Here is a 16,478-nt window from a genome sequence, read left to right as displayed (position 1 = left end):
AGATGAAAAGAGGCACAAACTTTAAGTTGGGTTTTATTGCAGAAAGCAGGGCCGAAAAGGGGTGGTAGGAAGTGAAAAGTGTGATTTTCTTAATTGAATTTAGTCCTGATAGGCAATCAAGATACTTATCTTAAACTATATCAGAGACTAATAATTACAACAAATACAGGCATATACAGCTGAGATAAATAAAAACAGCTGTGGATGCATCTGAACGTGCAAAAATAATAGAGCTGTCACCTGTGTCTATTTTAAATTAAAGCTTTGCTAAATGCAGTCCTTTGTAATTCTGTGCCGAGTGGTACTTTCAGGGCACATGTTGGAGAGACAACAGTGAAATGTTTACTCCACATTCAGACTAGTGATAACTTGTAGTTTTGCCCCCATTTCCTCTGCTCCTCTGCAACGTGAAGGGAACCATTGATTTCTGCCAACTGACAAGCAGTCAAGCATAAAAAACTAGTAGCAGACACACTTATGGAGTAATTCCTTTTAATTCTTTCTCCAGGGTTCTTTCTGTAAGGAAACCATTGATTTTTGACTCGTTTAGGTGGATTTTCCAAAGTGATTCCTTAAAAAAAATAATTTATATTCTAGACTATCTAGGATAAGGAATCCAAACTGAATTGCATGAAACTAGGTGGAACAAATCAGACTCCTCAAGTTTTCCAGGCAGAAATTTTGCCTTGGGTTTTATTTTGTTTAAAGCGGTAAATGGAGGACAGAAGAAAGTACAGAAAAAACCTTTCTTATATCTAATTTATCAACTAATAATGATTTAGGTTAAGTATATGGTGAAAATAAACCTAAGTAATAAATATAACTAATTCTATTTTTAAATTTGATGCCTCAAAGGAAAACAATCTAACAGCAAATATTTACAAGAAATTCAGTATTTGTACAATTATAAAGAAGCACTGTAAGGGATATGGAAATAAAAAAGGCAAGTCTCTAGGAAGAGAGCTAAGATTAAAGAAGTAATATTAACTGAAATAAAACACTATGTTCATCCATATGAGCCTCTGAGATATAAATAAATGTTCCAATTAAAAAATTAAAGAAGGAGAGTTCAGTTTTATAGATTATGTAAATCCTTGATTCTTTTCCTTCAACACTTACACGAAAAATGTCCAAAAAGAATGCTTTAGCCAATAAATGCAGTTGTGTTAGCTCAGGAAAGGGAAAGCAGACTATGAACTGATTTGAGATGCAACCTGGCTAATAACAGGTAGAGACCAAATGGCATAAAAATGTTAGCATATTTACAATATTTCTCTTACCTATAAAATAATTAAGACATTTGTATTAACAGTAGCCACAATATATTGAGGACTTGCTATGTGCCATGCATCATAAGTGACTGTTCTATTCTTCCCAATAATCTTGTACTATCCTCTTTTCCACTGCATAAAGAAACTGAAGGATAGAGAAGTAACATAACTTGTTACACGTAATACAGCTAGTAAGTGTGGCAGAACTTGGATTTAAAATCCCCATTCAATCTTATTCGTGCTACCACGTTTAAGTATCAGAACTCAAAGTGTGGTCCCTGGAATTTCAGCATCACCATCCTCTGGTAATTTCTTAGAAGATGAAATTCTGGAACTGCCCTGAAAATCTACTGACTAAGAAACTCTAGGGGAAAATCTAGGAAACACTCCAAGTGATTCTAATACACCCTCAGGTTTGAGAACTGCCCTCGATTTCACAGTCACCAAGTAGAGGATAAGGAAAAAAGTATTCACTTGACCATCAAAATGGCTCTTTGTTACAATGAAATGCAAAGCATAGTGGGCCTATTTGCCAGTTGGTATAATTCTTATCCTACTGAATTAGTAATCATCATTGTTTGCAATGACATGTTGCATTAGAAAGGAAAGAATGTGGACATTCAGAGAACATAAATAAGAGATAACAAAATAAATAAGAAGATAAGCAAACATATGTATTTGAAAATGTAATTTTTTTCTGAGATTTTTTCGGTCTAGATTAATCACATACTCCAGGATATTTGTCTATTTGCCAAAATTTGTTAAATATCCTTTGTTTTAGTGAGAAAATACACTAACAAAGGAGAAGATAACTTTCCTGACAAAATATTACCCCTGTAAAATAAGTGGAAAAAATGCTCGAATTGACAAACTGACTTCAAATGCTCTAAGAATTGAGATACGTGACTGCAAGCTGGGAAGTTAACTTAAGACATATAGACCTTCATATAAGCCTTTATCAAATAAACTAATCTGTTGATTTACACACCTCTTCCTCCAAGCAGAAAACTCCTTTGGGAGGGTGACCAGGTCTCATTCAGTAAATCTTGTATCCTGGTGCTCAGCATAGCACCTGGAGCACAGGCCATCAGTACACGATTTCACAGTGAGTAGCTGCAGCCCATACAGATCTGGGCTCTGAAAGAGGCACTTGAACAAAATCTGGTAACTCTAATGTCTGGAAAAGGTCATGTAAGCAGATAGTTCTGGATTAGGATCCAGAATTCACCACGGCCTCAATTAGTTGGGGTAGATAAACATCCAGAACAGTATCTGGAACATAGTACCTTCAAGAAAATCTTAAATCCTGACACCATATGGGCCTTCATATTGTAGTAATATTAACCCTAAGCACACTACGGATCAGGAAAAATATGCCATGCTCTTTACATACAGGCATACCTCGGAGATGTTGTGGGGTTGGTTTCAGACCACCTCAATAAAGTGAATATCACAAAAAAGTGAGTCACACACATTTTTTGTTTTCCTACTGCATACAAAAGTTATTTTTATACTACACTGTGGTCTAGTAAGTATGTAATAGCATTGTGTCTTTAAAAAAGCAATGTATATACTTTAATTTAAACATCTTCTGGCGCATCAGTGAGCCATATTCTTTTTGCTAGTGGAGGGTTTTGCCTCAATGTTGATGGCTGCTGACTGATGAGGGCAGTGGTTGCTGAAGATGGGGGTGGCTGTGGCAATTTCTTAAAATAAGACAACACAAAAGTTGGCCATATCAGTTGACTTTTCCTTTCACAAAAGATTTTCCTGAAGCATGCAATGTTATTTGATAGCATTTTACCCACAGTAGAACTTCTTTCAAAATTGAAGTCAATCCTCTCAAATCTTGCCACTGCTTTATCAACCGAGTTTATGTAATAGTCTAAGTTTTTATTGCCATTTCAACAATGTCCATAGCACCTTCACAAGGAGTAGATTCAATTTCAAGAAACCACTTTCTTTGCTCATTCATAAGAAGCAACTTCTCACCCATTCAAGGTTTATCATGAGATTGCAGCAATTCAGTCCCATCATCAGGCTCCACTTCTAATTCTAGTTCTCTTGCTCTTTCCACCATATCTGCAGTGACTTCCTCCACTGCAGTCTCAAACACTTCAACGTCTCATGAGGGCTGGAATCAACTTCTTCCAAACTCCCGTTAATGGTGATATTTTGACCTCCTCCCATGAATCACAAATGTTCTTATTGGCATCTAGAATGGTGAGTCCTTTCCAGAAGGTTTTCCAATGACTTTTGCCCAGATCCATCAGAAGAATCAGTTATTTCTTAAATTATATGACTTGGAAGTTGAAATGACTCCTTGGTCCATGGGCTGCAAAATGGGTATTGTGTTAGCATGCATAAAAACAACAGGTATCTTGTTGTACATATCCATCAGTTTTGGGGTGGCAAAATGCATGTTAACAAGCAGTAATATTTTGAAAGGAATCCTTTTTTTCTTAGTAGTAGGCCTCAATAGTGGCCTTAAAATATTCAGTAAACCATGTTGTAAACAGATAGGCTGTAATCCAGGTTTTGTTGTTTCATTTGTAGAGCACAGACAGAGTAGATTTAGCATCATTCTTAAGAGCCCTAGGATTTTCGATGGTGAGCCTGGCTTCTACTTAAAGGTATCAGTATTATTCCCTAAAGAGAGTCAGCCTGCCCTTTGAAATTGTGAAGCCAGGCATTGACTTCTCTCTAGCTATGAAAGTCATAGATGGCATCATCTTCTAATACATATAAGGCAATTTCATCTCCATTGAAAATCTTTTCTTTAGCATGGCCACCTTCATCAATTATCTTAACTAGAGCTTCTGGATAACTTGCTGCAGCTTCTACATCAGCAGTTGCTGCTATATCTTGCAGTTTTATGTTATGAAGACAGCTTCTTTCCTTAAACCTCATAAACCAACTTCTGCCTGCTTCAAATTTTTCTTCTGCAGCTTCCTTTCCTCTCTCAGTCTTTATAGAACTGAAGAGTTAGAGCCTGTCTCTGGATTAGGTTTTGGCTTAAGGAAATGTTGCAGCTGGTTAGATCTTCTATCTAGACCATTAAAGCCTTCTCCATATCAGCAATAAGTCTGTTTCACTTTATGATTCGTGTGTTCACTGGAATAGCACTTTTAATTTCCTTTAAGAACTTTTGCTTTACATTCACTACTTGGTTAATGTTTGGCACAAGAGACCTAGATTTCAACCTATCTTGGCTTTCAACATGGGTTCCTCACCAAGCTTAATCCTTCCTAGCTTTTGATTTAAAGTGAGAGACATGCAACTTGTTCTTTCACTTGAACACTTAGAGGCCACTGAAGGTTTTAATTGCCCTAATTAAAATATTTTTGTGTCTCAACAATAGGGAACTCCATTAGAGGTCCTAGGAGAGGGAGTGAGACAGGGAATAGATGATCAGTGGAGCAATCAGAATACACGTAACATTTATTGATTAAGTATGCTCTCTTATATGGATGCAGTTTGTGGTGCTCAAAAACAATTACAGTAATAGCATCAAAGTTCACTGATCACAGTTCAACATAACAGATATAATGATAATGAAAAAATTTGAAATATTGCAAGAATTACCAAAATATGACATAGAGACATGAAGAGAGGACATGCTATCGGGGAAATGGCACCAATAGACTTGCTCAACGTAAAGGTTTTTTACAAACCTTCAATTCGTAATAAACACATTATCTGAAAAGTGCAATAAAACAATATACAATAAAACAAGGTATGCCTCTACAATGTTTTAAATCTTGTTAATTACTTAAATCAGCACTTATTTACTTCATTAGGTTACTATGTGGGGAAAAATATTTAGCAAGATTAAGTAATTTATTTGCCCAAGGTTGTTCAGTTCTCCTCCTAGATGTGATTTCAATCCATGGTTGTTTTAAAATTCCATATATTCTGTTTCTCTGCCTCAAAATGATGAGTCCATCATTTTGCCTATTCTTAGGTCCGTCAGGTCAGTAGCCATTTATTTAATGTCCTGGGGGCCGGTTTGATCTATGAAAGTGGTTCAGCTGGTGATATTAAAAAGAGGGATGCCTTTGAAATAATACCCAGGTTCTAATGATGAATATGGCTCAGAGTTCCTCTGCTAATTAACCTCTCTAATTTTGTTCATATAAGAAACTGGACTTCTTCTAGAGATTAATTTTTAAATGTTTTTAAGATGTATAAATGGACCTTTAAAGATTAGACTAAAAATGGAAAAATAAACTATAACCTTTAGGATTGATTTTTAGGTAATTTATACAGATCAGTTATGAGAAAGGCAATAGATATTAAAATATTAAATGTATGTATATGATGACTAGAACAAATCTTTGAATGTGGTCATCTTAAAATTAAAAGTGATATAAGCAAAGAATATAATTATCTTAATGTCTTTAGAACTATAAGAAAAGAATTACTCTACAATACATGTTTGTTTTTTGTTTTTTTAATTTTTTTTTGGGGGGGGGTGGTGGTTAAGGGCTATTATACCAGTTAGGAATAGATCTTCTCTTGTTTTCAGTTGAAACAACTTTTGAACAAAAATATGTTTAATAATAATTTTGTCAACATCCCTGGGAAGCTGTGTAAGATAAAAGCACAGACCTGTTTTTAGAACAAGTGGGTATGTTGCTTAAATTTAAAATCTACTTCTATCTTTTATGAATTGTGTTTCCTTGGTAAATTCCTTTGTGTGTCTCTGACTCTCAGTTTCCAAATCTGTAGAGCAGGGAATAACATATACCTCACAGGGCTGCTTGGAGCAGTTGTTCTCAAACATTGATGTGCATAAGATTCATCTGGGGCAAATTTAAATCCCTGATGCTGAAACGACGCCCCAAATCAATCAAAAGAGACTCTCTAGGGATGGCACCCAGGCATCAGTATTTTTAAATCTCACTCTTTCATAAACATGGGTATATATTGGAGTCTCCTGAGAATTTACTAATGCCTGGGTCTCAGGTGTAAAATTTGTAGTCCACTGTTTCAATTTGCTAAAGCTACCAGAATGCAATATACCAGAAATGGATTGGCTTTTACAATGGGCATTTATTAGGTTACAAATTTACAGTTCTAAGACCATAGAAGTGTACAAACTAAGGCATTGACAAGAGGATACCTTCACTGAAGAGAGGCCAATGGTGTTCACACACCTCTGTCAGCTGGGAAGTCACGTGGCTGATGTCTGCTAGTCCTTTGCTCCCGAGTTGCATTGCTTTTGGCCTCTGATTGCAGTGGCTTTCTCTTTAAGCATCTGTGGGTTCTCACTTAGCTTCTCTGGGGCAAACTCTGGGCTTCATCCCCTAGCTTAGCATCTCCAAACATCCTTCTGTCTGCATCTCCAAGCATCTGGGTCTGTGTCAGCTCTGAGCTCACTCTCTCTCCCTGAGCTCTCTTAAGGACTTCAGAAAACTAATTAAGACCAACCTTGAATGAGTGGTGTTACACCTCCATGGAAACAACCTAATAAAAAGATCCCACCCACAACAGGTCTGCCCCCACAAGAGTGGATTAAAAGAATGTAGTCTTTTATAGGGTACATAACAGATACAAACCAACACATCCACTGATTAGAACAGATTGTTTTCTAGAACTTTAACGTGCATTAGGATCCTGAGGAAATTTTTTAAACTGCAGATTCCAATTCAGCTGGTCCAGGGTGGGGCCTGAGATTGTGTATTTCTAATCATCCAGGTGACGCTGATGCTGCTTGTTCCCAGACCACAATTTTGAGTATCAGGCAATATCACTGCCTTGCAGCTGGTTGCAGATGTGCAGAAGATCCCTTCATTCTCAACTTGTACTCCTCATCTACAACCTCATCCATGTTGACTGCAGCGTACTATGCCAGCGTTATCACCTTCCATGAGTACCATAAAAGGAATTTTAAAAAGCCCTAGTTTTAATGTTTAAATTAAATAAGCAAAATGCCTAACAGTTCGATAATTGTTCATTGACACAAATCAAAGTCTTTGCCTTCAAAATGCAACTGAGTTCTTTTTTACTTCAATTGCTCTTTTTCACTTTAATTATTATTCTTGTTATTTTTGGGTGTGTGCTAATGAAGGTGTCAGGGATTGATTTAAGTGATGAATGTACAACTATGTAATGGTACTGTGAACAATCGAATGTACGATTTGTTTTGTAGGACTGCGTGGTATGTGAATATATCTCAATAAAATGAAGATTAAAAAAAAATGCAACTGAATAATCACTTATTTCTTTTCAACCCTGGATCTCACACAACTCCAACTTACCTCAACATTTAGTGTGTAATTAGGTTTCCTTCAAGGAAAAGTGACACAAAGTAGGAGAGGAAGAATTTTCCTTTGCCTAGTGTTCTCAAAAAAATGTGTGACTCTGGTGCCTTAAGGATGTAGGGGCTATCTTAACATACCCTGAAATTATTTATTTTATTTATTAAAAACTCTCTCAACAGGAGATTTTCAATAACCAGCATAAACTCCCATATATAGCTCCCTGAGGGGTATAAATTCTGAAATTTCCCCAGGGATCTTAGAATTGAAAAGGAATATCCTAAGAAATCTTGAGCTTTTCCAGTAGCAGATCTATCACTAACGGGCTCTGTGCCCTGGTTACTTGTTGGGTTCTCAGTTATCCCATTTGTAAAATGAAAGTAACAATAACTTCACTGAGCAATTCATAGGAACAATATGGGTGAAAAATCAACATCTTAAGTCTGAAAATTAAAGAGTACTGCATGATAATAAGTTGTCATTGTTATTATTTATATACAAACATAATGTAATCATGGTATTTAAATTGGTCTCTTGGTGTTACTAAATGTATTCCTAGGACTATTTTGCACCAAAACTACTGTTCCAAGATAAATGAAAATTGCATTTTAGGCTATTTTTCACCCTTAATTGTGAAGTAATATCTTTAAATTTAAGTTTTGTGATTAACTTTTGCTCCTCATAGATAATAACATTGTTGACAGATTAACCAGAATGCTATTATTTTAACGTAAACTTTACTTGATAGTTCCTAAGCATTTGAATGTCTCATATTAAAACTGCAAGGTATAGGCAATGTTTCCCACTTGGAACAGAGGTAAGTTTACATTTAAGGTATACAAATGAGTTACATTTCCAAACAAATTGAATGAGATGGCAAGAATTAATTTTATAACAATTAAGTAGAGTAACTAAATTTTTAATCTTTTGGAGAAATACAAATACAATGCCTTTTTTCTCTTGTATTAAAATTTTTGATATATTAATACAAATTTCAAAACAGATCCAACGATCCATTTTGACCCAAGGATCTCACTCAGGGTAAAGCAATTTTTAAAAAACTTTGCAATGATTGCAATGTCACACTTCCCCTCCATTTCCTATGGCATTGTACTGCCCACATCTCTACAGCACCAATCCAACACTTGTGCACACATCATGGCATCAATGATATGCTGTACCAGGGAGTCTTAATGGCTTATAATTTTCATTAACCTAAGTAAATCTGACTCAAAATAATTATTTAAAAATTTGGGGACATGCTTTACAAATATAAATCCCATGGACCCTTTTGTCTCCCTCCTCTCTTGGAGCTTTTTTATTCCAATAAATGCCTCTCTGATAGCTGACTCAACTGGGAAATAAACTCACCTGACAATTCTCAAGAGCCCTGCCTCTTGAGACTCAGTTAACAGGGCTGGAAAATAGGCTTGAATGGTGGATCAGACGCACATTTTATGATACAGTACTAGGAATCGCCCCTGAAACAAGACCAAGTAAAATGAAGTAACCACTCAAATTTTTGAAGAACGTGGAAGAGACAGGAGGATATACCTAATAGAACAAACTCAGTTCTTTTTCTGAAAAGATGACTTTCTGAGAAGTCATCTTGCTTGGCATGAGTGAGCAATGGGCTTCTTCAGCTTTCAGCTGTGAAACTTTTCTTTCACCTATGCCTATGCATATACTTGGCATATAAATTAAGAAAACACAAGACCCTCTCCTACCATTTTCATTGATGGGAAGAATAAATATATCGTCACTCTCTGCCTCTGAACCTCCCCCTCCCCCTCCCACTGTAAAAGCCCCTTACAGTTGGGGCCAAGGCACCTGCCCTAAGTGCTGCCAATCAGCTGTCCCCAACAGTAGAAATGCAAGGAAGCAGGGACCACAGAGAACCCCACTGATGATGGCAGCTCCCATGGTTCAGCAGCGGCTGCACTGGTGCCCTCACTTTTCTGAGGCTTGAATTTGGTCTAGGTGGTTCTTGCTCCTGGTCTATCCTTCTCCTTGCTTATGTGCAGAATTTGGCACTCTCTGGCCTTTCCGGAGATTTGTGAAATCCCCAACATCCTTTCAACAAAATCCTTTCCCACTAAAATTGTCTGGAGATAGCTTTTAATGGTAGGAAGAATCTTCTTACATAGATCTAAAATCATTCTTCAAAAAACTATTCACAAGGGGTGCTCTCACTTGTATCATCAAGTCCCGAGGCATGTGCACAAGTCAAATTAAAGTACTGTATTTCAGTGAATCAGCAGAGGAAGGAGATTTCTGCATCCCCAGCAAGCTCTCACATACATGGGAAATTGGTCTCTATAACTCCTCTTCATGTGCTATGTCAGACAGAATTCCAGGCACATAGTAATAGTTCATTAAATGTTGGCTAGTGTTATTTGTAACTTGTCTAAAATTCCTTCAATTACAATTCTCAGGTATTTGATAAAGATCTGAATTTACATATCAAATATCAATTTATTATTTTTTTTCTTAAAACTGCACATTTTGACTAAAGAGCTTCAGTGGCTCTACTGTAGTTTTTATTGACAATTGGTACCTGGTAGAGGTGACAGGGCATAGTTTCCCCATCCCTGCGGAAATACGTATTTTTAGTTCCTACAGAAAGAAAGTCTTTCATAGAGATGAATAATAACTGATACAATAATGATACTTGCTGCCTTCTTATCTTTCAGGTAGGCTGGGAGTACATAACATAAGAAGTTATTGTAAAACATTTTCCCTATAGACATGAGAGAAAATGTTTAAATAATAACAATAATTTCACTTGCATTGCTTAGATTCCAGAGAAGGATCTTTCTATTTTTGTTTCAATAATTTCAGGAGTTTCTTGCAGCTTCTCCTCCAGAACCAATCAAATGGCTAATTCCTAAAACTATAAAGCCAGTTTTCCCTAGAATTCCAGATTTATATTTCCTAGGGGGGTACTATTAACAAGAAATTATTCAATGTGCAAGTATTGCTTCATTTTCAGGTTCCTAATACAGTATCTTGGACTTGCTTAAGAGTTAAACTGGAAGGTGGCAACTTTCAAAGAGATTTCACAAAGAAAGTTCCAATTCCTTTCAAGTTCCTCCCTTTTTATTTTCACAGTGGTCAAAGAGATAAATACACTGCTAGAAGCAAAGCTGCAGGAGCAAGAAATTGGGGCAAAGGCCACTCAGGCATTTTATCCCATGATCCAAGAACTGCTCAACCTTACGACGTGGGAGCAAATCTGCTAAACTTTTATCTGCTATTTGACTGCTTTATTCACCTGCTCTCCTTTCTCACACAGCTATTAGAAAATAAAGACATAGTGTAATTGTTAATTTATATTAGATTTATCCATTGATGTTACAGTTGCAAAGTGTCGTTTTTTTTCCTTGCCCCACTTTATGGTACATTTATTTAGCTTAATGTCCTCATTTCCAGAAATATGCTGAGATGTATATTTAATCACTGAAAAGATTAAAGTCAAAATCTGAATTAAAAATGTAATATTTTTATAATTTGTTTCATTGTTGAAAGTACTCTCAGTGTTCCTTTAAGTATAGAGATAATTATGCATGGTACTATTCTGTATGTAGACACCCTGTAGTCCCAATTAAATATAACTACTTAATGAAAGGCAACAGGGATTTTTGCAGTTAGTAATTATAACCATAACCTGGAACCGAAACTCTCAATTCATCCTCACACTGTTTAATAAGTTAGAAAATGAAATTGCTGTGGTCATTGTGCCTCTGAGGGTAAAATCTGCAGTGGCAAAAATTTCCTACAATTGTTTTGGTAAAATCATGGAAAGTTTTCCGTTGTTGTTATTCCTTCATTTATTTCCTGAGTACTATAATAATATATTTTTCTGGGTTTTAGAATTATCAAACTTTAATTATTTATTATGATTTCGTGTAAAAATAAAAGCACTCCTTTTCCAATAGTCCATAGGTTTTTAGAATTAAAAAAGTAGACATCTTAACAGCTCAACTGGATTATTTTCGTTATAGAAAAGAAAAAAGATCATATCAAAAGAAAAAACAAACATAATATTTAAAAAATCATAAACTTGAATTTAATTAAGATTAACTAAGATTCTTAGAAATCATGGGGAAATAGCAAATTTTTCAATTTTTTTGTTTTGTACAATAAAGGTATAATAAAAAATTTAAGTATGGTATGACATCATCCTTTTATTTGAGAAAGAAGGAAAAGGTATTTTAAAATAATATTTCAACAGCAGTTCTTTTTTAGATAAAAAGGTTCACAAAATCTCATAGTTGGAAGCAAATAATGCATATGTTATCCAATCCCATAACCCATATCTGCAACACTTCTAAGGTAATCAAAGATTCAAGTGATGCTCATAAAGATTCCATAAACACAAAAATAATCCAAATTAATGGAATTTTTGAGGAAAAGTTAGCATCATTAGTTGCTTAATTAATATGGTCTTTGAAATGTCAGTGACTCTATAATCATCTGCCTTAGATTCTTCCATTATAAGACAGACGCCTCTCTAAACTTATCAAAATGCTCTGCCATTTTGATGAGGGAATGTGGCCAAGCTTTTTACCACATGTTTACCTCAATAGATACAATGTGGGCAAAATGGATTAATCATGCTTGTAATTTTTTTTTAATAAGTAGCATTTTACCATTTGTCTGTGGTCTTGTAAGATTATAACTGAACTTTAAATTTCCAACTTTTAAGGCAATCTTTTTATTTCTCCTTTTAATTCTTTCCAGATCTCTGACCTAAATGTCTTTTTATGTATTTGATCAATTCAGAATATACCATACCTATTTTTCCTACCCCTCTTGAACTTGAATCCATGCATGACCTTTATTTGATGTGCCTTATTTTCTCAGTTATTAAGTTTTGGACTTTGTTGGCAAGACTTTCTCAACAAATAGGGTTACTATTCAGTTTCTCGGAGATCTTAAGTATACAACAACAACAACAAAATTCTAATGGTCACATTGTGATCCTGGCAATATTTTCAAAACAAACAAACAAAATCGGGAGCCTATGTGGTACAGCAGGAAAAACCCTGAGCTAGGCATGGGATGATGGAACCAAGGCCCTATGACCAAAGGAGGCACACAGGGGTCTGACAACCTGGAAGAAATGTGGTAGGAGTGTGTCCTGCATCTTTTGTGAGCATCAATCTAAATGGCCTCTCATTGCTCCAGCCCCCTTTTGAATATTCTTTAAGTGTAATATTTTAGAATTGGCGGTACCACCGACTGAGTGATTTGGGGCAAATCCTTTAACTAACATAGCTCTCTGTCTCCAACTCCAATGTTGAAATGCTAATATCTGTCAAGCCTGCCTCTCATGGGATTAGTATGGTAAATAAATCAGATCACATTTGTGAAATTCCCTCAAGAGCTACAAATGCACTATATGTATAAGGTATCATTAATAATAAATGGTTAATAATTGAACTGAAGATATAACCTGCCAGTATTTTAATAGAAATCTGTGATATTTAAATATAAGCTAAATGTTACTTATTTCCTTTAAGTTTCAGATGATGTGTATGCATTCCAGGTTAAATGGCTTATTTCACAAGGAGAATAAACCTCATGTCAAGCATTACAGGCAATCACATTTCAAAGGACAGCAATCAATTCTCTGTACTGGGGTAATACATTTTGAAAGTCTAGCAAGAGTCTATCAAAAATAACTATAACTATTCTGAATAGGAATAGCTAAAACATGATAATAAGAATTTTAAATATATACTATGAATATCATACTAAATTAAAAGCAAACTCAAGGACAAATATGACCCAAAGAGCAAATGTGGAAGCAGGAATAAAAATACCTTCAAATGAAACAAACATGGAGGATAAAGAAAAGATTTCAGCCAAGGGAGATTTGACAATAGAAGCCCTGTCTTGTTTCCAGCCAAGGAAATTACCTGGTCTAATAGGATTTGATATACCTCAGTGAGATGCCCTTGCCTTTCATTTCTCCATTTCCTCTCTGTACCACCACCCCCAAGCCACAGAGTGGATTCAGACCATTAAAATGACTGGAACTGAGTTAATTTAAGTTAGTTTTCTTTACTTTCAAATAATTATTTTTATAGTAAAATTAAAACATTCAATAAAATAAATTAAAATTTAGGACTACATTTCTAAAACTATCATTTAATAAACTCCTCTAGCATTGCTTTAACTACTCAATATCAAATGAACAGTTTTCTTAATATCTATGTACTGAGACAATGAGCATGTAGGACATAAAAGATACAATCAGAAATCCACTTACCCACCTCCCCACCACTGCCTATTTAAAACCACCATCTATCTCACCCCTTTAAGGGGCAAACTCCTGTTACTGAATGAAACATAGAATAGATCGCATAACTTATCTGCACACTCTCACGTAATAAAAAGTACCCTAGTCAATCTTATTCCCAAGAACCCTCTCGTTTTGCTAATTAAAATTTCCCTACTCTGTTAACAGCCAGGTTATCAAAATTTTTTAAAGTTCTCTTCAAAAGTTTGGGCCTCATCTAGATGGAAAACCTACAGTGAGAAGTAAGCCTGTGATAAACTTCTATTTCTAGGCCTAACTTCTTCCCCTTACCCCACAGCCAGGCTAACTACAGCCCCTGCAGGAGGACTCAGTGAGGTGTGTTGTGGAGAGAAGAACCTGGACAGTCCCCTTGAAGCTGTTGTTTTATTCCCCCTGTAAGTGATAGGAAATTTAGTGCTGAATTCTTCACGGCGCAGTTGTGGGTTCTTTGGAGACACCCTCCATGGCTGAGATCTCAGTCACATGTTGTTCTCCTGGCCAGGAAAAGTGCGTCAAACCTGGTTGTTCTCGAGGTTCCTCCCTAAAACCTTAGACATCCTGTAATGACTATCAGCCTCTTTCGGTAAAGATTTCCCCACTTGGATAGGATCTAAGACAACCCCAGGCTGAACTCTCTCACGAAGCCCACAGCTGATTCATAAGAAACATGCATTTCAACCTGCTGTCAATGGGAAAGCAATTACTTCCAAACTGCAGACCTCTTCCATTCTGCTATGCACCTCTTCACCAGCCCCTCACCCTTTACTGATTTCTGGAATGAATCAGATACTTCAGTCTCCCTTTATGCTCAGGGACACACATCAAGTCCTAGGATTAGGAGGGGAAGAGGTTAGAGGCCCATACCACAGCTACAATTTCTCCAAAGGGAAACTGCAATGCTTCCTTTTACCCTCTAGATGGATATTGAGCTAAAGGTATAGAAAGCCATTTTAGACACCTCTTTGCAAGTCCTGCATGGGAGGGCTGTGTTTTGCTCTGGAATGTGCTGTGGCTGGCATCAATTGTTTCGGAGCCTCCACCTAAAGTTGCATGGAAAAAGTCCTTATGTACTTATAAAGTACATATGTGGACTTGTGGGATTCACTTCAAATTTTTAAATTGCTTACCCTGGTTTTAATAACTATTTGTCTGAATTTATCTAATTATCTGATATGATGAAGGAAAACACAACAATAGCAAGAGCAACAACATAAACCTCCATTTAAAAATTCACATGGATAAGGTGATCTCACCACAGTAGCATATAGTAAATACATCAGATCATTTTCCCAGAAAATAGGAAAAAGAGTTTTTGCTCAGAATCAAAGACTTTTATGTCTCCTTATTATCATTATTCTTTATAAAACATGCCATCTACTTAATCATACCCCCAAACCCTACCCCATCCTAGTATCCTACTGAAACACCAGGAAGAGAACAAACCCATCTGTCCAAAGGGTACACAGAATGGCCATTTATTCCTCTCTTGTCTTCTGTCCTCTGGTTTAGAAATCAAGGCCTGCACCATCCAAAGCAGTGAGTGTAATTTTTTTTAACTCATTAGTACTTCTCCACTTCCAAATCAGCAAATTTCTTTCAACAACCAGTAAGTAACTGCCTCTACCAAAAACCGCTAAGCAAAAAATAAGAGGTCTTGACCCTGTCGCACTGCATACTGTTAGGTCTAAATCCCACAAATAAAGAAAACCCCAGGAGCTGTGCTCAGTAGGAATTATAGGATTTCATGTATTTCATTAATTCAAACCATTAGAAAGCTAAGAAAAGTGGTATAAGTAGATTCTATCTCAAGAGTGCAGAGCAGTGTTTGAAAGTCTGATATAGCAATTTTCTCTTGGACTAATTCAAGCAGCATCAGTGAGGAAAGAAATTAGGATCACGGGCAATCACAACACCCCAACTTCAAACAGTAACATTCACTTAGAGGAGCTTGTGAAAATATACATATGTAACATCACCTCAAAAATTAAGCTAATAAAGCAGACCACTGAAATAAATGTGTAGACAAGAAGAATTCTTTAGAATACAGTTTGACATTAAGGAATACATCCTTAAAAGTATGTAGGAAGAGGTGATTTGTATGAGTCATATACACTCACTGTATCAACCACTCTCCTCCAAGTCATTTTTTAAAATATCATTGCAAAATTGTATCCCTTTTCTCCACTGTCACTACCTAAGAAATATTTATCAATGATTTTTCTAACTGTCAAATTCTATAAGTTCTCTTTATTTTACATTTTACTTTACAATTATCTAGAATCAGGCATTGCTGGTAGCTTTGTTTCCATGACACTGCAAGCTCTTATTTTCTTTTTTGCTATTCTGCTAGTTTTACAGCCTATCATCCTACATCTACCCTTTAAAGGTCAATGTTCCCCAAGGCATTTCCCTGAACCCTCTTTTCTTTTCACTTCTAAAAGTTCTACCCTAATTACTTTACCATCTCTTCCTAACTTTGATAATCACTTCTCTCAAGATTATACCCAAATATATAATATAAAACACACACACACACACATCCAGCCTTCACCATTCCTCAAGTTCAAGCTTTCTATATTAGAATGCCCATAAGTCATTTCCAACTTGTTGTCTCGTAGACACTTCAAACTCAACATG

This window comes from Choloepus didactylus, chromosome 12 (assembly GCF_015220235.1).
Source record: "Choloepus didactylus isolate mChoDid1 chromosome 12, mChoDid1.pri, whole genome shotgun sequence".
Lineage (NCBI taxonomy): Eukaryota > Metazoa > Chordata > Mammalia > Pilosa > Megalonychidae > Choloepus > Choloepus didactylus.
This window is presented reverse-complemented; position numbering follows the sequence as displayed.